Genomic DNA, 23,328 nt, shown 5'->3' on the forward strand with positions numbered 1-23,328 from the left:
TGTTCATGAAAATCCCTTAGGATTTCTTGGAAGGCAGTTTTATAAAATTCTTGAATGGAAATCTGGACCCAGGCCTTGTTTCTCCAGCACTCCATGGGGGATGACTCAGTGGTAACATAACTTGCCTACTGTTACTACAAATTCCCAGATGGCGAATCCATGACTACAGTTGGAATGAGCAAACCTAAGAACTCTGGCTCTTGTTTAGTCTTGACAAACACTTCTTATACCTTAGAATTTGAAATGTTTTCATAAATAATCTGCTTGTAGATTTTCACAATGCCTCTGAGGTTAAAATGGCAACTGTTGTTCCGTTTCACTCCATCATGTGTTAGCACTTATTTCCATACTCCTATACACTCTGAAGTTCTTAATAATTATAAAAATAAAAATAATAATCCCTTATGTCTGGAAGCTGTACTCAGAAAGGGTTTTCAGATGCAGGATCTGATCTTCACAACATCTCTTCCCCCGATGCTGGTACTCCCGCCCCCCACCATGGTTCTATCTGTAGATTCCTTTCCTTTCACTTTTCACAGTCTCCCTGGAAAATACAATTCACACCTAGGATTTGAACCATCTCCTATATGGAGATGATGGCAAGATCTCTATTTTCAGCTTAGTGCTTACACCAGTGGTACAAACTGGCACACGTAGCTGTCTAAATGGCTTACTGGGCTCACCATTGGTAACCTATGCTCAACATGTACAAACTGTACAAAGCTTTTCTTCTCCAGATAAGCTTTCTGCTGAAATTCTCTAGGATGGCCAATAATATCCATCTGTCCAAGCTGAAAATCTGAAAGTCTCAGCTTCCTCCTCTCCCTCATTCTCATAACTCACATAGCAACTCATAGTTACTAAATCCTACAGTCCGCCCCCTAAATATTTCTTCAGTACAGCTTTGTCTTCCTTCTCCCAAGCTATTTTTTATGGTCCAAGACTTTACCTTCTTTTTTCTAAAGAATTTTAAAAATCTTCCTCTTTTCACCTTTTTTTTGTGGGGGGAGGTGTGGTTTCCACATTTGGCTATCTTCCAATTCCCCCACCAGAATGATCTTCCTAAAAACTCAAATCTGGTTGGGACACTTCACTATTTTAAAACATTAGAAAAACTGAACTTGTAGTGGTATAAAACATGGTAACAGGAGGGACTACAAATGTCTTGACAGAATACAAAGACCCTCCAATCTTACCCAAAACTAAATCTTGCTAACCAAAGTTTCCTCACACTTTGAACACAGTAAACAGAAGGTATATTTGCTATTTCAAATGAATCACTATTTTTCATTAGTTTTACACTTTATGTTCTAGCTAACAGAAATTCCTTATTTTCTACTTATCCTTTAAGGTCAAGATGAAGGGGAAGAGGAGAAGGAGGGGAGGGGATAGGATGGGTGGATGGAAGGTAATCGGTGGGACCACAACTATGGTGCATTTTACAAGGGTACATATCAAATCCACTAAGTGTAGAATATAAATGTCTTAACACAATAATTAAGAAAATGCAGTGAAGGCTATGTTAGCCAGTTTGTTGTAAGTATTCCAAATTGTATATAAAACCAGAACATTGTACCCCACAAATGCATTAATGTACACAGCTATGATTTAATTATAATAAGAAAATGATCTAGTTCAAAATTTCCCTAACTCCTCTACTCATAGTAAGCCAAGGCCCTCTGTTCCCACAAAGTTTGCATACATAACATAATGTATATGTGTATATATATAAAAGTGAGTCCTATTAGAATATAAGCTACTCAGGGATAGGAATCTTTCTTAGTCTTCTTTATATCCCTGGAAGTTGGTTTTATGCATAAATTTAGTTGAAATGAGTAATGTATCTTCCTTGTATAATTACTATATATTGATAATAGTAATATCTCTATTGATAGGTGTTTGAAAAAGAACATACAGGTAAAACTAGAGCCATGTTACTTAATTGTATCTCTTTCAGCTATAAAATCTGAATAATTTTACAGTTCCTTATTTACTTCAAATAGTTTTAGTAAGAATCCAATTTTAGAAGATGTTAAAGTAAAAGGACTCAAATACATAAATATTTTAAATTTTGGTACATTGAAATACATAGTAAAAAAATGAAAGACAGATTACATCTCACACAGGAAAAATATTTGTAACAGATGATAAATGAAAATTGTTAGTTTTCTTAATATATAAAAGTTTTTACATGTAAAGGAGAATAAAAGCTCATTTTTTCAATACCATGATATGAAAGGAAATTCACAAATGAAGAAATACAAATTACTATTAAGCCAAAGTAATATTCAGCGTCATTGAGGAATACAAGAAATGAACCACCATTAAGATAACATTTTTAATGAAAATGTTAATGCATCTATTATCAAAACTAGAAAAAGACACTCAGTTTTAATATTAATTCTTTAAATTGGTACTATCACATATCCTTCAAGAAAATATAACACAAATAAAACCTTTCTAGCAGAATAATTAGACAACATATACACAAACCTTTAAAATGTTACTCTATTTCCTCTTCACATAATGGTGTAACAAGTTCTATCCACACTCTACCTACTATGTAAAATACACTTTCTTTTCTTTAAAATTATCTTTTCCTGAATTTCACTTCAGTTGTAATTATATGCCTTTGTTTATCTAATCATACTGTTAGATGCAAAGCCCTGCCTAAATTTTAAAAGCTTCATAACAAGGTTTTCCACTCTGAAACCTTTAATAACTTTCTAAAACATATTAACTTAGGTAATTATGTTTCACCTTGAAATTCATGATATGGCTCCAATTTACTTTTTCTGAACTTGTTTTCTAACTAGATTATACAATACTATTTTCCAAATCTTTCCTATACTTTCTTGCAGTCACACAATTTCTTTGTTTCTTTCTTTTTTTAAAAATACCTTTTCTTCTGCTCATTACTACCAAGGGTTCAAATTCTATTTGCGCTTTAAGTCAAACTATCAAAATTATTTCTTTCATTTAGATTTTTCCCATCTGTAAAATAAGAATAATGGAACCAATTTTAAATGGTCATTTTGAATTACTTATTTATTACTTATTTATTTATTGTTTGGGATTCTTTGAGGGTACAAAGACTTAAGTTCCACTGATTGTGGTTCTTAGGTAAAGTTCCTCTTGTAATTGTGTCCCACCTCCATGAGTGTGCCATACGCTGTGACCCATCCATGCCCTGCTCCCTGCTCCCTCATTCCCCTAACCCACCCCTTGTATTAGCTCATCTACTGCCTTCATATGAGGACCGAGTACATTGGATTCTTGCTTCTCCATTCTTATCATGTTTATAAAACAGTTTCTAATACACAAAAAAGCAAAATAAACATTTATGGAATGAATGCAATTTCTACCCATTTCCCTGACAAAGCCCTGCCTAAGTGTGAAAACACTCAATTTTCTTGCATTCTCAGGGTGCAAATAAGGAAGGAAGGGAAAAATTCACTATAATGAGTATTTGATTTTTACCAGCCTGGTGTAATATAGATCGCTTCAAGGCCAATTCATTTGACCTAAATTTTTATTTCTTTAGAAATAGACATGGAAGTTTTTCTTATTGCTTCACGCGTTTATATTCAGATTCCTCTTTTCTACTACTTTTGTCTCTCTTCCAATTTCAAAAACTGTTCAAAACTGGCTCGGTGCCTGTGGCTCAAGTGGCTAAGACACCAGCCACATACACCTGAGCTGGAGGGTTCACATCCATCCCAGTGGCAGCTGCAACAAAAAAATAGCCGGGCATTGTGGCAGGTACCTATAGTCCCAGCTACTTGGGAGGCGGAGGCAGGAGAATCGCTTGAGCCCAGGAGTTGGAGGTTGCTGTGAGCTGTGATGCCCCAGCCCTCTACCCAGGGAGACAGCTTGTGGCTCTGTCTCAAAAATAAATAAATAAATAAACAAACAAAGAACTTTGTCCAAATGAAGTATCCAATGATCCTTTTTATGCTGTTGAAAGAAAGGCCCAAGTAGAATCTATTGTCTAATACACTATCCTCCTGAGATCTTTTAGTTTGAAATATAAAAAGATTAGTAGCAAAATTGATTATCTCTTCTTTGTGTGTTTTAAAAGCTTATTTTATCATAATGTAAAACAGAAATATAGATAACCACACAAAATGTATTATTTATTAATTATTTAAGACAAAACTCTCATAATGACCATTCAGTTCAAGAGTGAAACCATTCTTTGTCCAATGAAACCATCTTCTTTGTCTGCCACTGTAGAAATCTTCATGTGCCTCAAGCCAATCAAATTCCCTCCTTTCCCTAAAAAATAATCATAGTTTAACTTTTATAACAATCATTTTCTTGTATATACTTATAGTCTCTTCCTGGACATTATAGCTTAGTTTTCTACATCTCTTAAATTAACAGGTTTCTACACCATCTCATTCTTTTCTCTATGATTAATCTGTTCAAAAGGCTGAGCCATTTAACCTACAGACATCCCCATGCTGATTGCGTACATATGGCGCAGTTTAACACCTTCCTAAAATTTATATTTAATAGCACCTCCAGAACCAATGATTTCCTAAATTACAAGCAAATTAGATCAATGATAAAAATCTTACCCCTTTAAAGTTCAAACATGCCTTATATAAACTCATTTGAATGTTAAAATCTAGTCTAGACTAAGATCCCTAGTTTAACAAATTCAGCACAAATACTTGTTCTAATGGAGTCACAGTCATGTGGTGTATAAAATATGTGATCGGTCAAACGGCATTTAAAACACTTGCCTGAGGAATACACTATGTGATTTTGTTTTCTATAATAATAGAAATAAATTTCTTTCTTTTCTTTTTTTCATATTCATCTTGAACTCATACTAAAACAATTTATTCTGCATCCCTGAGAAATTAACTTTAACATATGCCAAAACTGAACAGGTGGGATAAGGGTGCATGCTCTTCTATCAGGAAAAAGTCAATATTTACTGATTTGATGTGTTCCATCACCCACAGCAAGAATCACACACACACACCCCACACACAGAGCCAACAGAGGGCAATAATTAGTGCACTCAAGGTCAGAAAGAGAAATGATGGGTATATTGTCAGATAAAAATATATTATCTGAGACAAGAAACACAATAATTTGGAGAAAATAAAGTGACAGCTTATGAAAACATGCTCACCTCCTTCTGTCATTTATCATCCCCAGAACTCCTACAGATATAATGTAGGCAAAATTGATATGGTTACTAACATCACAGAATTCGCTGCCTAGTGGGAAGATAGGTGGTGATTAAATCATTAAAGAAATACATATATTTTAGCACTTTTAACACTCACACAATACATGTGTGTTAAAAGAATGGATTTCGAAAATATGAGAGTCTAGAGTGGGGAGAGACCTAGAATAGAGGAGCAGAGAAGGTTTCCGTGAAGGATGGAAATTTGAGATGAGATCTGAAAGTTGAGTAGAACTTAACTAGATGCAGTATTGGTAGAGGACATTCTAGGAAAGGAATATAGCAAAGGCCATAATAGAAAAAAAGTCTGATCTTTTGAGAAACCATAGTGAAGAGAAAAGAAAATTGTTCACAAAGGGAATAAAGGGGGTGTGGCAGACAGGCCAGACCACAAAGGACCCTGTAAAGCATATTCAAAGCAAGGGAAAGCCTTTTAAACATTTTCAGCAGGTACGTGGCATAATCAGATTCATCTCTGAAAAATCTTTCTTTGGCCATAGTATAGAAAACAGGCAAGAGTGAGTCAAGCATAAATGCAGGAAGCCCCAGTTAGCAATGCATTACACTGGTCCAGCAAGAAATAAAAGGCCTCTTACCATAACAATGTTAGAGGTAGAGGAAAAAAAATCAAAATTTTGAACAAGGGCTAGGGACAGCAGATGAAATTTCTTATACTAAAAAAAAAAACAATATCACAGAAGAAGTAGGTTGTTCTTGGAATTTCCAAGATTATAAACAATGGCAGATCTAGTCACTGAAACTAAGTAAAAAGAGCAGAATGAAGGTTTTTCCATCTAGATGTTTAGAGTTGTGAGTTTTGGTAGAAACAGAGAGAAACTCTATATCCCCCATTCGTAACCACTATGCTATATCACGGTAAGCCACAATCTCTTTTATATTCTGAAGCAGTAGTGTGGTATCATAGGATGAGTGCCATTTTTCACTCAACATAGACTTCATTTTGAGTGCTAGATATTCTACCTATAAGCAACGACTTTGGGGAGGTTACTAATGTCTCTTAGTTACCTCAGCATTGATGAGTTTTAGTTACTTCAGCATGAATATTTTGTTAAATTGAAAAAAATTATACCCGAAATGCCTGCCTCTGTGGATAAAATGCAGAGAGTGCTAAAAAAAAAGTATATACACATTTTAAGAAAGGAAAAAAACCGTATTAAAATCACCATACTCAATATATAGCATTAACAAAAGATAGATACAAGTCATTTTGACTTGACAATTACAAGAGATGCTCAAAGCGGTAACCATCAGCGTCCAGACACTTCAAAGACTTCTGATTATGGCAAACTGCAGCTTGAACAACTGTTGACCAAAGGGCCCACTTGGATCCCTGTGCATGCCATTTCAATTTCTTCCCAGTGTACTCCAGTGTACCTGGGTTTGTACAGCACACCATATCCTGTTCTGTTGTGTACTCACACCTCTATTGACTTTGTACTTCTATAATCTCCTTGAATTTCATATACCATTTTAAAATGCTCTTGTGCTCCTCAAGTGACAACTCCACCATTTTCCTTGTCTGCTGCATGGTGATGATAACATTGATTTAATTAATGATATCTTTTGAGTGAACATTATCCTACCCATTGCTAACATAACTCAATTAACTTTGAAAAGTAAATGCATATACGTTTTTTGGCACCCCTGGTATAGCTGATGTCCAAGAAATGAACTGAATGAATGAACAGATGAGTCTTCATCGCTCAAGTTCAAAAATCTACTTACATCAGTGTTTGTAAATATGATGGACTTGTGCCAACATAGTTCTCCTATTTATGCATCTTGGCAAATAACAGAGTGGGCAAAGAAAATAAAATAGGAATAATGAGGCCAATGGGCTAAAGCCAGGATTTCCACAGATTCAAATTGTCTTGTATCCTGACATATCTGCATAGAAAGGGAGAAAAGAACTAAATCCAAGGCTTAGCAGGCTGAAAAACTCATTCTCTTCTTCTTTAAACTGTTCTAGATTTTTAATGCTAAAATGGGGTATCAATAAACATATGATTTATAATCAATTTTCTGGGGAAATGGAGCCATCTCTGAATCCCACCTCTAGAAAACTAGAAGGCCAGAAGGAATACATTGCTATTATGACTATACATTTTCACCTACTAGCACAGACTTCAAAGTGCATTTTTAAAACCCAAAGGGAATTAAAAGCTAAATTTATTTTCATGGGAGACTAACTGCTGACTGAAGATGTGGCATTTAAGGTATATACCATGGAAATGAGATTGTATGAGTCATGGCTTCTGTAGGCCTACTCAGCCTGCCTCTGATGGACAGGTCCAACTTATGTGTATGGAGAGTGTCTCTTGATGAGGCAATTGTACATATAACTAACTGGGAGATTAGATAGGTAAATGCCATTAAGAAATAGTATTTCCAACACATGATAGCATTTTCCATGTATGTGTGATTAAGAAAAATTATATATATATATATATATATATACACACACATACGCACACACGCACATATATACATAGAGACAGAGAGAATGTTGGGGTGAGTTTTTTTTTATTTTCCTGAAATTGATTAATAAGAATAGAATAAGATAAGAATTAGGATGTAAAGAAGGGTCAATGTAAGTATTATACGAACCATTTCACTAAACTGACATATTATAGGCCTACATGTGCCTGATGCTGGACCCACAAAACAAGCACCTTGACTTGAAGAGTTTATATGTGGGTCAGTCAATTCAAAATAGTATATTTGGAGCTGAAATAGAGCTACGTAGAGAAGGTAGAAAATAAAGTAAGTCTACCTGGGGTAAGAAAAATTCACTGAGGAGGTTTCAGTAGCATATAATTTTGAAGGTCAAATAGGCATTCTCCAATGAGACCATTTAAAACAGTACAAAGGAGAAAGGTTTTCATTCTCATGAAACCTGCTTACACCCAAATGACAGGGATTGGAATAATCCCAAGGCAATGTAAACATCTAAATTCTCCACTGAGAACAGTCATGCATTTGTAAGGCAGTCCATTTTCATGGAAAAAGTACTGGACATGAGCAGTGTCAACAAGTCATTTAACTTCTCTGGACTTTGGTTGAGAGTTGAAACTTAGAATCTTTAAGTTCTCTTTTAAAGCTAAGATTCGGTGATTGTGTCACAATCTCAGAACTACAAGGCTAAAAAGAGTCTTGCTCATTCCATCTGTCCTCCTTAAATACTACAGCAGAGGGATAAATAGAGCCAACCAGTTGATTGTAAAAACCTCTTCAGAATTTCAAGGGTATAGGTCTGTCTATCCATGAGAAGAATTAGTTACCCTTTAGTCTCCAGAACAGTATTGTCTAAGAGAAATATAATAAGAACCACAAATGTGAGACATATACACAATTTAAAATTGTCTAGTAGCCATATTAAATAAAATTAAAAAACAAGTGGAATCAACTTTATGCTATATTTTATTTAACCCAGTATAGCCAAAATAATATTAGACATATTATCAAGTCAAAATTAATGGAAACTCTACCCCTTTCTGATACTAAATCTTTAAAACTCAGTATGTATTTTACACTTTCAATGCATTTCAATTCAGACTAGTGACATTTCAAGAGCTCAATAGCCATATGTGGCCAGCGTTTTCTCTATTAGACAGAATAGCTCTAGGTTGTATCTTCTGAAACTGATGGATGGCCCTGGGGACATAGATATTCCTCCTGAACATGAGGGGTTAGGTTTAAAATTTATTGCTATAGCTGAATTTGATATAAGTTAAGACATTTTTTCCTAAGGAGTTTCTCCTAGGAGTAGTTAACATTGCCTTTACTTACACCTCAGCAGGAAAGAAGACTGGCAATTAGCTTTTACATTACAGTGGGCAAGGAGTGAACACCATTGAGAAAGGAAGGAACCTACTGTTGACTTAGTTTCCATTATACATAAGACACTATGAAGGGCTTTTAAATATTAGCATACGTAAGTCTTACAACAAAGTCTATGTGGATGTGACAGACATTAGCATCCCGTTCTATAGTTGAGGAAACTAAGGTTAAGGCTGAATAACTAGCTCAGACTCATATAGCTGCTACAAAGAAAACAAGAAATTAAAAACTAGGGCTGTCAGACTTAAGTGGCAGAGTTTCTAGAGTTAACTTTGGTTGATCACATGAAAGTCCATAGCAATCATGGTCTGAAGAGACCCAAAAACCCTCTTTTCAGCTGTGAAAGCTTGCATCTAGGCAACCCCTCACCAGTCTGGGCTAAATCTTGGCTAAACAGTCTTTGACATTTCTTTCTCAGTCCTTCTCCTCTTAGCTAAGCACCAAAATTGTCTTTTTCATTTCCTTATAAGATTACTGCATCAAACCCAATTCCAACACTTGTACCTTTGTCTTTAAACAAGGGGTCAACTCTCATTATCAAAGCTACTTCATAAATTCTCAGAAAGAAAAGTCATTGGTTCTGGGAAACAATATGGTGTGTATAGGAAAGACTGGCTCTTACATCTTGCTATGTGACTTTGGATATGCTAATTTGCCTCTTTAAGTGTTAGAGTCTGTTAAATGGAGGCAGTGACACTGACAAGGTTATTATAAGGATTGAAATCAATAAAAATTAAGAAATTCCTTGCATATAATAAGAAATTGTTGATGAAATTCCTTCTTTTATTTTGCAATGACCTCTGATTATCTATGACCGACCCCATTATACATATTTTACTGCTCCTTTGACTCATATCCAATAGCTAGTCACTTCTTCCCCAGGAGTGGTATTTATTGTCTGAGCAGGTTCAGTAAGAATTATACATGGAAATAGGAACTCAGGATTTTTTCCCTCTTAGCCTATTCAGTGAAATTGTGGTGAACAAGATAGACATTTTATATGCTTTTTGCCCTGGAGGAAATGTGATTCCTTAACTGAAGACTGTGTCAAAAATATTCTGCCCAGGATGTTCCCGAGGGACTTGATGGCACTGACCATCCCTCCCACCCAGCCAAAGCTCTACCTTGAGCTGTTTCTGTCTTACAGGCTCAGCAGCCCACGGTGCACACCAGGGAACTTGGCTTTGTTTAGCCCTGAAGGAGAGGATGATAAAGGAAGAGGTGAGAATCACCTCTGCTGCAAAAATCAATGTTATTGACTGCTGGGCTAAAGGAAAAGAAAAACAGCCTTGCTGACTGCAGTGGACTAGGAGGAAGGAAAGGACCTGGAGGTAGGCAGATCTTCATAATGAGATTAGACAGACAGTCCTAACTGCCTGATGCTCCTTAAAGATCAAAGTCCTATCTAACAACTCCCACCCTCCTCCAGCCTCTACTGCTCCAATCACTTTTGCACAACTATCTTCTAACTTGTTTATATTAACTAAATATTTTAGGCCCTTGGGAAAAAGTTAGTGCTTTTTACTATACTGGTGAAGTCTCAATTTTCCTTTCATGTATTTTGAATTTTTCCTATCTGCTATTTGCATTAAGTAACTTTTTTTCTTGAACTAGTTAATTGCTTTTCTAAAAATTTTATTATAGAATTTTCTTTAGACAGAATGAGTTTTAATTTCAAATTAAACCAAATTCAATAATTCATTACTTACTATATATAGACATAGATACTATTTCTTAACAACTCTGTCCCTTGTACAGAACACAGTGTTTAGCACATCACAGAGACTCAATTAATATTTACTTTTTAAAAAATGTGCTCACAAAGATAGATAATTCACATAGGAAAGAAACACAGAGAAACATCAACATGTGCAAGTATTCCACATGATGTTTCTCTGTGTTTCTTTCCTATGTGAATTATCTGGTGATGGGAAGTACGGCAAGTGTTAATAAATACAAAGTAATAAATAATACTGGCAATGGGAAGTGTAGCAAGGGTTACACTATAAATACAAAGTAATAAAGGGTGGAAAACAGACAAGTTCCCTCAGAGAGGAGAAATTACCTGGCAGGGTCTGAATGGACCAGACAGTTACCACGTAGAGAAGAGGAGAGGTAAATATTTCTCCATACAAAAGTGACCAATTAAGCAAAAGCAATTAGAAGGAAAAATACTAATAGTTTCTACCATGTTTTAGAATTTGCAAAGTAATTCCACATGTATTACCTCATTTATGCTTCATAATAAACGTCTGAGGGGCAATGTATTGTTCCAAACACATATAAAGTTCTTTTGGTTTGCACATTTAATATTTAGTTTTTAAAGTTATAAATTCAAAAGCTTAGATTTTACCTAACTTTTAAGTTCAATTTATAATTGTACTGTACTGATCTACTTGTGAATTTAGCAAGATTTTTTTTTTTTTTTTTTAGAGACAGAGTTTCATTCCATTTCCCTCCGTTGAATGCCATGGCATCAGCTCACAGCAACCTTCAGCTCTTGGGCTTAGGAGATTCTCTTGCCTCAGCCTCCCAGTAGCTGGGACTACAGGCGCCCGCCACAACGCCCAGCTATTTTTTGTTGCAGTTTGGCAGGGGCCGGGTTTGAACCCACCACCCTCTGCATATGGGGCCAGCGCCCTACTCACTGAGCCACAGGCGCCACCCAGAATTTAGCAAGATTTTTATAATCACCATTAAAGAGAGCTTTATGAGTTAAATTCTCCTTAAACATTTTAACCCTTATTTATGAATTTAATATATTAATTTTTTAAGTACTTTCTCTGAATAAAAATACTCCCAAGTATTTAAATCATTATTTTACATCTAATAAGTGAAACAAAATATGAGGCGTCTTAAGCTTTCTTACATGTTTCAGTACAATTTATAATAGTAAGATTCTTTATATCTTTTATCTTAACATTAATTCCTTGATATCCTACAGTCAACTTGTTGACTAATCTGGCAAATTCTCTTTAAAAAACCCAGATATAATGTGTACTTTACAAAATGTTTAAAATTATTACAAAATAAAAATATTAATAAAAGGTTTTAATTTCATCCATTGTTCTGTAATTAATCTAAATCTTTTCAGGATTAAAGACCTCTACCCACCAAAGAAACAATTATGTACATTTTATGATTGGTTTCCCCAGCAATTTGGGGGTTTCATGTTCTGCTGATTAAGGTAGTAGCAGAGGTCTTGGCTAAGAGACAAATAACTACAGACATCGAGGTTTATTTTTCTCACTTTCGCAGCTAGAAGACTAAACATTGTTTCCTAGTCAAAAGATTTTACAAAGGAGTTGCTTTCTAGTCTTTGTTCCGGAGATTCAAGGTATACCCTAGAGAATCTCCAGCTACACTAGCAAATCCACAATGACCACCAATTTTAAATCTAATGTTCGCTGGTTCAATTAGTATTTCATTGGCTTTCTTATTTTAATAGCTTCTGAATGGATCCTGCATATCTCTGAGGCTTTGCCTAAAGCCATGCTCATGATACGAGATAGATATTCTCAATTATACCATCTAAGCAATTAAGCATCAGAAAAAAATGGATTTATTCATCTAGAAGTATTGCAGACTACTTTGTAAGTAGAGATGATGATTTCAAGCACAGGTATCTAACAAAACATTCAATTTTCCACCTCCCTTCTGTGCTGTGAGCAGTGGATGGGAAGCATGGCTGTGCGTTGCACGGAAGTGGCAGAGGGACAGAAGGTAATGATGGAAAGGTGGCTGAGGCCATCCAGATGATGAAGAATTTTGATGCAGTGAGAAACACAGAAAGCTCCTGAGCAGGAAAATGAAAAGCTAGCTCTTATCCACACTTAAGAAAAATGTCTGGTGCCACCAGGAGGAGGATAAATTAGGAGAGGAAACAGGAAGAATAGGGAAGAATGTTCCTGTGCAACAGAGAAAGAGCAAATGAGCGCCTCCACGGAAGGAAAGAAAGGTGGAAAGAGACGAGGTGAGAGAAGTCATTGAGGGTAGATGCCACAGGATTCGCAAATTGATTAGATTTCCTCAGGGTCTAGAGCAGGCGTCCTCAAACTTTTTAAACAGGAGGCCAGTTCACTGTCCCTCAGACCATTGGAGGGCCAGACCATAGTTTAAAAAAAAACAACTATGAACAAATTCCTATGCACACTGTACATATCTTATTCTGAAGTAAAAAACAAACAGGAACAAATACAATTCACACCACTTCATGTGGCCCATGGGCCGCAGTTTGAGGACGCCTGGTCTAGAGTGTAAAAATGATTTCAACATTTCTACTCTAAGTGCCTAGCAGAAGAGTGATAATAAGGAAATTGTCTAGTTGGCTTTTGCTTGAAAGAATAATAAAAAACACAGCTCAAAGCCATTATTTGTCTGGGCTGAGTGAAGAGACGTTGTTTGGGGACTGGCTAAAGAAACTTATTTGCTTTAAGGATACATTTTTTTCCCCCTATTTGAAGCACAGTGGCAATGATCCTTTTAAAACTCAGACTCACCATATATTTTTTTCTAAACTACATCTCATTTCAAAGCTATTCCAAGGTTACACTTGAAAGCTTTCTATCTTCTGCTAAAAAGTAATAGTCTAAGAAAAACAATGCTTTTAGTCCTGCCTACCTATTTTTATTTACTTTTCAATAAGAAAAAGCTACCTTACTATACAGCATTTTAAAAGATGCCTATGAATAATTATTAAGGACATGAGAATGTTCTTATGATATAGTATGACAAAAAAAAACTGTAAATATTACACCTTGAGCTGATACATACACACACATTCATATACATACACACATAGGTGAAAATGAAAAAAATATAGAGTTTTCATACATGAGTAGAAAAGCTAAAAAGAAGTACAAAATTTTGGTCCTTTTCTGTACTTCTATAATTACTATAATGAGCACATATTACTTTCATAATTTTAAGAACAGATGAGAAATATAATGTGTACTGACCCATTTAAAATTGATTCATTAGTTTACTTTTCCTAATGAGTCTGAAGGAGTTCAGCTTATGAATTAATCAGCTAAACGTCTAACACAAATGCAAGGGCTCTTTCAGTGACTCCCAGATTCCTGATTCACTCAGAAATCTCCCTTACTCGCTCCCTTCCAGGCTCACTGTATGTCCCATTGCTTCAGTATCCTCTTCCAATCCTAAGTACAACTTTAAGTAAATAATCTAGCCAAACACTTTTAAAGTAAATAAATGTATGTACATCTTTTAAAAAATCTAGAGGGAAGGAGGGAGGGGGGTGGGGCCTCGGTGTGTGTCACACTTTATGGGGGCAAGACATGATTGCAAGAGGGACTTTACCTAACAATTGCAATCAGTGTAACCTGGCTTATTGTACCCTCAATGAATCTCCAACAATAAAAAAAATAAATTAATTAAAAAAAATCTATATTTAGGAACACCTCTAAAAGATAAGAAATAAATACAAAAGGGCTCAAATTAGTCTCCTACTATTCACCTAACTTTCATTCTAAAGAAAGGCATTACCTTGGTTCCTTTGGCCTCTTTTCTGATTTGGATAGCCTTTCTTTCTTCCTCTTGACTGATTTCTCTGGTGAGGACTTCCAGTACTATGCAGAATAGAAGTGCTGACAGTGGGCCCCCTTTTCTTGTTCCAGTTCTTAGAAGGAATGCTTTCAATCTTTCAGTATGATGTTGGTTGTGGTTTGTCATAAATAGTTTGATGTATTATAAAATCTTGATGTTCTTTCTATGCCTAGTTTGTTGAGGGTTTTTTATCATGATAGGGTGTTGATTCTGTATTTATTGAGATGATAATACAATTTGTATTTGGATCTATATGTTACTTAGACAATTATAAACACAGCACTTTCTCAACAAACTCAAAAATCTCCCAAATATGTCTTTTGTTAAGAACCACCTAGGGTCATTTCCAGATTCCCAGTCTGCATTCCTAGAGATTCTAATGTTGGAGAAATACTTTCCTAAGAGAGGCATTAACTTTCCATTAGAAGACACTGTTGGATGCAGAATCCTCTTCCTTTGTTGTGTCTCTGTTCTCATTTGACCCAGTCCAAACAGGCACTCTATATAACATGTCCTCCTATTTGAGTGGCTAGTATCCATTCATTCAGTCACTTAATTAGCAAATATTTATTCATCATTTGCCATGAAGAAGGCAATGGGGATATAAATACATATAAGATATGGTTCTTGCCCTCAAGTAGCATATAGTAGACTCAGTTAAGAACTAGGGAGGTGTGTCCTGGGAATCAGAAAGTCTGAGGCAGGTTGGGCATAGTGGCTCATACCCGTAATAGCACTCTGGGAGACCAAGGCAGAAGGATTGCTTGAGGTCAGGAGTTCAAGACAAGACTGAGCAAGAGCAAGACCCCATTTATATAAAAAAAAAATCTAAAAATTATCTGGGTACCATTACATGAACCTGTAGTCCCAGCTACTTATGAGGCTGAGGCAGGCAGATCACATGAACCCAGGAGTTTGAGGTTGCAGTGAGCTATGGTAATGCTACCATACTCTACCTAGGGTGACAGAGTGACAGTGTCTTCAAAAAAGCTCTGACCCATGAATGGATTAACAAATTGTGATATATGTATAACATGGAATACTATGCAGCCATAAAAAGATGGAGACTTTACATCTTTTATGTTTACCTGGATGGAGCTGGAACATGTTTTTCTTAATAAAGTATCTCAAGAATGGAAGAAAAAGGATCCAATGTACTCAAGAATGAAATCAACATATAATAACCTACACATTCATAAGAATGATAAAATACAACTATAGTCCAGAAAGAAGGAGGGAAGAAGAGGGAGAGGGGAGGGGAGGGGAGGAGGGAGGCCAGGAGAATGGAGGGTATTTGGTGGGACCTCACCTAACGGCCTCCATGCAGTGGTACATTTCAAAACTATTAAGAGTAGAATATAAATGTCTTACGACAACAAATAAGTGAGGTGATGTTTGTGTTAACCAGTTTGATGCAAGTATTCCATATTATATATCAAATCATCACATTGTACCCCATAAGTGCATTAATGTACACAGTTATGATTTTATAAAGAAAAATATCTGAGGCCAAAAAGAACCCTTAAATATATATGTATGACTTTAGTCTTGGATAATCTATCTTTCAAAAATGTAGAGGATTAAACACCAGTAAAAGCAATGGTAATCAATTATCAAACCATTTTTCTCTAATTAATACTGATCAGATACAGAAGAACTGAAAACCAGCACCATACATTTGAGAAGAGCTCAATATCAAGGAAGGAAAAGACAAAGAAGATAGACATCCAATATTATAATTTAAGACAGAATCTGACAATTTGTCTGCAGTCCCCCTGGAACCAACCTAATCCAAATGATTACCATCTCTCCCTGGGTTGCTGCTGGGATCCCTGCTCCTGCATTGTTCCCTTAAAGTTCCTTTCGACAGTGCAGCCTGAATGATCCACTCTAAACATTAACTAAATCATGGAACTCTTCTGCTGAAAACCCCGCTGACTTCTCAACTCATTGACAGAAGCTTAACTTACAAAGCCTCACGTGATCTTTTCACTTTCACATTCTCTGGACCTTTCTCTTCCTAGCCACACTGGCTTTTTATGCGTTCCTTAGCATGCCAGGCAGGCGTCCACCCACAGCCTCTGCACTTGCATCTCCCATGACCTTTTCCAGGGCAGTTAGTCCCTCTGCATCCTTTAGGTCTTTACTCAAAAGTCATCTTCCTAGTGAGATGCTCACTAACCGCCTTATCTAAAACTATAACACAACACATTCCCAAACACATACTTCCAATTTCCTTCCATGTTTTTTCTTCTGAGCACTCACCACTATACTCTGTTTCACTTAATTCTCTAATTTATTGTTCACCTGCTTCACCAGTGTATAAGTTCTAGGAGGGAAGGATTATTGTCTATCTTCTTCTAGCTTTTATTTATGACACCTAGTTCAGTGCCTGACCCATAATAAAGGCTTATTAATTATTTGGTGCTTTTTAAAATTATTTGATGAATGATGAATACAGAATAGAGAAGAAAGTCTCAGCCCTGACTCTGGCCATCATTTATTACAAAGAAGCCAAGAGAAGGAACAGTAAGGTCGTATGTAAGGCAGATATAATTTTATTGTTTACTTAATTCCTAACCTTATTTTGCTTTCAAAAAAGATTTGTGATATCTGAGAGATACTAATTATTATAGTTCACATATCTGTATACATATTATCTATTTAGGAAAGTTATTAAAAGAGTTTACCATGGAACGGAACTGGTTTAAAAACTGGCTTTACGGGTGCTTAATAGTTATAACATTTTTTTATAAACTATAGCCCATAATTTGTTCATCCACAATAATGCTTACATCATAGGTTGCTGGGAAGTGTTTTAAGGGAGTATATGCAAATAATTGGTGTAGTCCATGGTTCATACTAAAAGTGTGGCAAATGGTCACTATTATTGCTATCATTCAGTGTGCTGTTTTATTCTTTACGAATTCCTTTTATCATAAGTTTTTACTCCCATATATCAAGTAAGCCTAGATATTATAAACCCAAAATGCTGAATAGGATCACAAACATTTAGAGACCATAACATAGGGAGTCCAGTAAGGGCCGGACACATTATTGGCATCCTGAAAGGAATAAGTACTCAACTGGATCCCTAAGAGGGACAACTTCTTGTAACAACAAGCCATAGTTGTTATTCAAATTGTCCTCCTCATTTTGGTTCATAATTCCAAGCCATGCCTACAACAGACTTGTGTTTATCAAAAGTGTCAATATGTGGTATTCATCATAGGATCTAGCAAAAAATAGGTGTCAGCAGCATAAGGAGATAAAATTTCTGAATATCTCCCTTTAAATTAGTATATCAATCATATTTTGAATTCCTGAAACACATGTAAGCTATGAGAAAAAAATTAGAGAAAATAGCATATAATTCCTTTCTTCAAAATGTTTAAAATCTAGTTGGGTTTGGGGCAATACCCAAACATGAGCAAAATTAGCTAGCCATGAAAGAGACTAATTTAAGTAATGATGTAAGGCTATATAAGATATATTATCATGAATAGTGGAGAAACAGTACTCACTACATCAAAGAAGGGATGAAGAAGGGAGTTAGGTTGGCTGGATTCCACTCCTTGCAAGACAAGACAGACACCATGTACTATTTCTTAAAGGAAGGACAGAATTTAGACCAGCCTGGTCGTGTAGAAAGGGGATTCCCAACAATTCTAGCAAAATGCCAGGGTCAGAAAAGTGGGGGAGGAGTGTTTGAAAAAGCAATGTCACTGAAAAAAAAAACCCAGTGGAAATGAGCATGATGAATGTCTGAATTCTAGAGTGCTTAGGCATTCAATAAATTGTTTTATTGATTCTCTCCAACCTTCTAGCTCTACAACCTAGCAGCACAGATCTAAAAGAGATGTGACTGTGTACAAGCGGTTTATGATTGCCAAATCCAATACTATTCAAACCTAAGGCTATATGACTCCAAAGTCTAAGAATTTCTTTTCTTTTTTTCTCTCTAAAAATTTAATGAGAATTGAGATAAATAATCTGAGAAGAAGCTGAGAAAGTCAATCAAGAAATCTGAGATTGGGTGGCACCTGTGGCTCAAGGAGTAGGGCGCCAGTCCCATATGCCGGAGGTGGCGGGTTCAAACCCAGCCCCGGCCAAAAAAAAAAAAAACCACAAAAAAAAAAAAAAAAGAAATCTGAGATTCAGTTAATGCACTCATTTAACAAATAGCTATTGAGTACCTACTGTGTACTGGGCATTTTTCTTTGTTCCAATAATATAAAGGTGAAAAAAAACCCACTAAAATTTCAGTTTCCATGGAGTTAACATGTTAGTATATATGCATAAGTGGCTGTCATCGTCACAATGAGGGCACAGAGTATATTATACCTAAATATGTTTCTCATTAATTATAGGTATTTTTTAATTGGGCCCCATTACTAGAATTTTTTAACATAATTCTTACTGAAGGCAACTCAGAAACGTTGCTGCTATTTGGTGGCCTTTGTCAATTTTGATATCACTGATGAGTTATTAGTTAAACTGAATCTTACTATATTCTAAGAGCTCTTTTTACAGTGTTTACAAGTTTATCTAACATAATTCTTATAATAGCTAACAGCTTTTTACAGATTAAAAATCTGAACTTCAAAGTGTGACACACACTAAGGCCCCACCACTTTATGGGGGCAAGACATGATTGCAAGAGGGACTTTACCTAACAATTGTAATCAGTGTAACTGGCTTATTGTACCCTCAATGAATCCCCAACAATAAAAAAAAAAAAAAAATCTGAACTTCAGATAGGTTAAAATTTTTCTCAAGCTATGCAGTAAATGGGGAAGACAAATCCAAATGTAGTTCTTTTTGGAATCCCCAAAGCCATGCTTTAAAACCATTTTGCTCTGTTACCGGAAGGGTGTCCCCAAAGTTGCCATATACAGGGAAAATGGGAAATTGTGGCTAAATGTACCTAATGTACATGTACCTAAATTTATCAAATATTCTTGACAAAATTTCACAAAGAGGTGGACAACGCATGAAGAATATTTTGTAAATACTTTGTAAATAAAGGCACATTTAGCAATAATTTCCCATTTTTCCTATCTATGATGACTTTTGGGACACCCTGTATTTTTTGAAAAACTTCTTGCATTTACTTTCAGTGAATTTTAACAACAAATGATTCAAAAATTCTTGAATCTAGGGATGGACAGCATGATGTACTGTAAAAAGTGGTGAGTCAAGGCTCAACAGACCCTACTTTGAACATATCATGGAACAGAATAACTGGTCACCTCTTCTCTTTCTAACTGGGTTTTCTGACCTCATACTTCATATTTCAAGGGTTGTGGGTTTGTAAATGTGCATTTAGGAATATTTATAGTAGCAATGAAAGGAAGGAATTGGTAAGATGAGGACATGAAGTTATTTAGTCATTATTTTCAAACATATCTATAGCCAAAATGATATGGATGTCTGATGCAATACACTTCCTACATTTTTTCTCAGCAAAGAGATATTTTTCATACAACATAGGCAATATCAGACAGAAGTGGAAGTATATGTATACATAATGATCACTTGTTTCTTTTGGTAGAGTAGATGTAAATTAAATTGTTCTAATCATGTTCTATAAAAAGTTAAAATAAAAGCCTGGCTGTGTATGGTAGCTAATGCTAGTAATCGTAGCACTTTGGGAAGCTGAGGTAGGAAGATCACTTGAGGCCAGGAGTTTAAGACCAGGCTGGGCAACACAGTAAGACCCTATCTCCAAAAAAAAAAAAAAAATTAGTTGGGCATGGTGGTAAATGCCTATAGTACTAGATGCTTGGAAGCTGAGGTAAGAGAATAGCCTGAGCCCAGGAATTTAAGGCCACAGTGAGTATAATCACATCACTGTACTCTAACCTAAAAGATCAACACCCTATCTCTAGGGAAAAAATAAAACAAACCAAAAAAAACAACCAAAAACCAAAAAGTAAGCCAGGACATACCAATATGCTAGGAATCTTTACCAAACTCAAGCAATTTAAAGGTCATATGAAAACATAAAACATAAATAATATTCATTGATTAGAAGTGTCCATTTCCTTTCCTTCCATTGAAAAGCTCTCTTTCTAAAATCTAGGTGGCAAAGTAGCACAATTTCCAAAAAGTTAGATTGTGATGATGGCTCAGTCAACTATCACAACATTGGCTCCCATTTCTGTTTTACCCTATGAGTTCGCTGTTCAGCCTCTCAAGATCCCATGTTTCATCCATCCCAAACTATTTGCAGCGCTTTGAAGTGTTTTGTTTCTTAGCTCCATGCTATTGTCAGTCCCTTTACCTAGCATGTTTTCCAAGCTGCTTGGCAAAACTCCATGTAGTTGTCAAGATTAAACTCAGAAGTGACCTCACCTTTTGATCAGTCAAGGTGAAACTGGCCTGTGTTTCCTTGTTTGTTTTGTTTTATTGTTTGTTTCTTTTCTCTTATAATAATGTCCTGAATAAACATCGATTATGGGTTCTATAATACTTCAAATCACTTATTTGTTTATATGTCTGCATCTTTTCTTAGACTGGAAGGTTCCTAAAGACAAGGATTATTTTCCATTGATCTTAGTATCCAAGACTCCAGTTTAGTGCATAAATCATAGATGTCATTCCAAAAATTACAATAAGATGAAGAGACAAATTATGACCCATAATTATACTGTTCTCTTTCTTTCTTTTTTCTTTTTTTTTTTTGTAGAGACAGAGTCTCACTTTATCGCCCTGCATAGAGTACCGTGGCATCACACGGCTCACAGCAACCTCTGACTCCTGGGCTTAGGCGATTTTTTTGCCTCAGCCTCCAGAGTAGCTGGGACTACAGGCGCCCACCATAACGCCCGGCTATTTTTTTGTTGCGTTTTGGCCAGGGCAGGGTTTGAACCTGCCACCCTCAGTATATGGGGCCGGTGCCCTACCCACTGAGCTATAGGCACTGCCCATGTTTTCTATAAATATATATATTTGTGTGTGTGAACACTATTGGTCTGGATTTAATGCCTTGACTGTTACATAAAAACATATAGAGTATATCAAAACATACCACTCTCAAAAAATCCTTTTGTTTGTAACATTTAATAAAGATCCATTTAACAAAACAATCATTCTAGAGTAAAAGAATGTGACATTACTGGTCTATACTGTGAATAAAAAAATAAAAATTAGATAAGAAATGTTTCTATCCTTTGAATTTCAACCACCTAAAAGTTTTGGGTCACTGTAACAATAATCATGTTAAATCATGGCAAACGTAAGAAACTGGATCCCACAAGAGAGATTGTATCGGACTCAGGCAAATAAGCAATTCTGGCACCAAGAAAATAAAATCAAACACTATAAAAATATAGCACAAAATAAAAGCAAAAATTAAAATTAAAAATGTTGGGTGAGACTTGAATTGCACCTAATTGGTAAAGAAATATCATACCACAATGAACTGAAAACTCTTTTGTAAACCATGCTGTCTCAGAAGGACAAGGTAACTCTTAAAAATTATAAATTATGCAAGAAAGTTCAAGAACTGATTATTAAATGCACATAGGCATGTTTAATTTAAATTAATCCATTCAAATCAAAGTTATATATGTTGTAGGTGGCAGTGCAAATGACTTGAGCTTCTGTTGATCGATGTATCAGAAGTATGTATATCTCAATACAGATTAGTCAAAGTACTAGCAATTTATTATCAAAAAGTCATCTGAATTTAGATAAGATACTATTGATCAAAGCCTTTTCATTCCTTTGCTTATGAATTGAAATGAGAAAAATTTTAAGCTAAATTCATAATGACAATTGTTAGCAGTTCAGAGTGTAAATAGAGTTCCCAAAGCCTACATCAAAGGAACTTTGGACTTAGGTTTTCCTGCAGTTTTGAATACAATAGTGAAATATCAAAACTATTGTTATTAATAGTTAAGAAATAGAATAATTTATTAATCCAAATTATTTATAGAGCTTCCTCTGAAGAAAGTACTTTTCTCCTTCGAAAAAGATGACCAAGAAAAACATTTACAATTTACTGATCTTTCAAAATAATGCGTGTCATCTCCATAATTTGAAATAAGAGGTAGGGATGGAGAAATCCAAACTGATATGTGGGCACACTCTCCATGTTTAAAATGTTTCTTTTCATTTTGTTTACTATCTTCATCATATGCCTAGCTGAAAATGGACTACTGAAATTAATTTTAAAAGAAGTAAACTCTATTGATTCACAGAATGCTTCCAGGTTTCAGTTAGAAGAGAATTGGTCATCAAAACATAAATACTACCTGTTTGAAATTCAAATACAAAAAAAGAAGGCTCACAAAAGAGCAAGCAACAGGAAGTTTTTTAATAAAACTTGTTTAATAAAACTTGTAAACATAGAAAATGAAACTTTAGTACCCAAACACATTAAACACTCCCCCAGTAAAATAAAAGGGGGAAATACTTTATATTGACGTCAAGATTCCTATTTTAAATCTTAACTGTCTTTTAAAATCACTTTTCTCAAAGGCAATCACTTTCCTCTTGGACTTCAATAAGAAATTCAAGCTCAAAATGTTAACTGAGGATGTAATTCAATTAAATTATGCAACTGGAATTCCACAGCTGATCTATCTGTCTGGCTCAGTGCTGAATGAATATAGTGTCAGAAAACCATCCCAATAATAACGACCTGTTCGTGGCAAGGCGTAAATCTCTGAAACTTAGGCTCAACTTCA

The 23,328-nt window shown here is 35.4% G+C and overlaps 1 protein-coding gene across 5 annotated transcripts in view; it reads right to left on the reverse strand.

The window, feature by feature from the left end:
• DLG2 (discs large MAGUK scaffold protein 2) overlaps positions 1 to 23,328 on the reverse strand; it is a 2,435,891-nt gene that overhangs the window by 1,649,494 nt on the left and 763,069 nt on the right. The gene's annotated exons all lie outside the window — the stretch shown is intronic.

Source organism: Nycticebus coucang, chromosome 14 (assembly GCF_027406575.1).
Source record: "Nycticebus coucang isolate mNycCou1 chromosome 14, mNycCou1.pri, whole genome shotgun sequence".
In the NCBI taxonomy this organism is placed as follows: domain Eukaryota; kingdom Metazoa; phylum Chordata; class Mammalia; order Primates; family Lorisidae; genus Nycticebus; species Nycticebus coucang.